Source organism: Triticum aestivum, chromosome 2A (genome assembly GCF_018294505.1).
Source record: "Triticum aestivum cultivar Chinese Spring chromosome 2A, IWGSC CS RefSeq v2.1, whole genome shotgun sequence".
In the NCBI taxonomy this organism is placed as follows: Eukaryota; Viridiplantae; Streptophyta; class Magnoliopsida; order Poales; family Poaceae; genus Triticum; species Triticum aestivum.
In genome coordinates this window covers 63248263-63250222 of record NC_057797.1, presented here as the reverse complement: position 1 = coordinate 63250222, position 1960 = coordinate 63248263, and the positions used below count along the sequence as shown (strand labels likewise).

The window sequence follows — 1960 nt, the reverse complement described above, 5'->3', positions numbered from 1 at the left end:
ATAGGGGCTTTGGAAAATTCCCTCATGGATGGCCTTTCTCCTAGCCGCCCAGATTACCCATAGCGTGACTGAAAGCTTGACGAACAACTCATGAGATAATGACTGCATATGTGTAAATAACCATTGTTTCGCATTGGGTTCAGAGGTGGCTGCGATTTGCTGTCCGAGCTCTTCATCAACTAGTGCCCACGTATACTTCGACATGGTGCAGTCTACTAGAGAGTGCTTCCATGAGTCAAGCGCACCACAAATTCCGCATGCACTGGAGTCCGACATGTGCCTGTGTGCTCTTACATCATTGGTAGGTATCGAGTGATGTGATAAACGTCATAGGAACATTCTTACTTTTCCGTGGACCGCCGTCTTCCACAACGTTTCCACTCCTTCTCCTTCGTATCTTTCCCTAATATTAAAGTGAGGATTGTTTCTCCATTTTTTATTGTCCATGGTGGGACCATAAGTTTTTTCGTCCGTCTTTGGTTCCTATAGTCCGTTTTTAAGGAAAAAAAGAAAAAAAAACTGAACCGAAAAAAACAAAAAGCCAACAACAGGATTTGATCCTTGTAATATAAGGTTGATACTTGCAGCGCCAACCAACACATTGGGCGCCTGCATGCATCAAAATGAAGCGCCTGATTCCTTTTGATATAGTATTGGGCATGCGGAAATAAGGTATGAAGTTGTGCGGGCAGTGTTTTTTTTAACCTTTTTTAATGTTTTTTTTGTTTAGGCCAGCCCAACTAATCGACAGCTAACAACACAACCGTAATTAATTGATCCCAAATTCTCCAAAGTGCACGCGCACTATACGGTGGAAACGAGCGGCCGAACGAGCACCGCTCGATCAACCAAGATCGCGCGGCCACAATTTCTAGGCGCGGGAGTGAGGCCGCTTCGCGCACGTGGCTGGGCACATCGCATCGTCGCTCACCTGGTCCACGCGCGTCGCGTCGTGTACCCACAGGCTGGGTCCACTTGTCACTGACGGAGGTAGAACACGCCTGGGTGAAACGACAAAGAGTTAGTGAACGGCGGCTTCGAAGTTCGATCCTCTCCATGGCCCTCCTCCCCCAGTCCTCTCGTTCCCCATTTTCCTCCTCCCAAATCAGGCGAGATCCAGAGGTGTAACCACCGGAGGAGGCAAAGGAACCGGCGCCGCAACCGAAGCCGAAGACGGGCGGCGAACATTGGGAAGTGGATCATCTGCCACCATAACCGAAGTCAGTCGGAGGAAGCCGAAGGCGTTGGCGCGTGCGGAGATTCGTTGCTCGTCGCCAGCGCAGGTAAGGTCCTACCCATGGATTTGCTTATGTCCTCCCTTATATGTGTATCTCCTATCTCTTCCCTAGCATAGATCCTGGCTGGGGGCGGCTCGTATTGCTCGTATTCGTCGGACGAGGGAGGCGATACTCAACGCGGAGAGGTCGCGACGGAGGGGGATGAGTTTGCCGGGCAGCCCATAGCGGTGGTTAACCGCATCCTCTTCACACAGTTACGGCCATGGTGGCGTTGGCGTCATGAGCAAAGCTCTCGTGCTGCTTTCGAACTAGGGAGGCGTGGGGATTCAGTGAGATTTGAGTTCAATTTCAACCAGAGCGAGTAGATAATGGGATAGCGTAGGTTCGTACATCTCTTTTGCGTCCTGGTTCCCCGTGTTTTTTATTGGTTTTTTCTAGTATAAGTTGCAAACGGAGCAAGGAATAGTTGGCTAGCTAGTTGTAAAAGTTGCACAGGGATGCAAACATAGTTGGATTATTACACGAAGGACGATTAGGAGTGTGTTTTCCAATTTCATTTTCCAGTTGCACACGCTCATACATCAATTGGCTGCATCCTGCAGGCTCTAGATCATTTAGTTGGCACGACATTTTGTTCATTTTTTAAGGGAGTTCCAGTTTGGTCAGGGGGATTCGAGGGTGCATGTTCTAGTGGGATACGAATTTCATGGCAAGTCACCTCC

At 49.3% G+C, this 1960-nt stretch overlaps 1 long non-coding RNA gene across 1 annotated transcript in view; it reads left to right on the top strand.

Annotated features, from left to right (window-relative positions):
- Nucleotides 1–999: 999 nt before the first annotated feature.
- Nucleotides 1000–1960, top strand: part of LOC123187484 (uncharacterized) — a 2375-nt gene continuing 1414 nt past the window's right edge. The window contains exon 1 of the long non-coding RNA XR_006494018.1: nt 1000–1283. This is a non-coding gene — a long non-coding RNA (uncharacterized lncRNA). The remainder of the gene's footprint in view (nt 1284–1960) is intronic.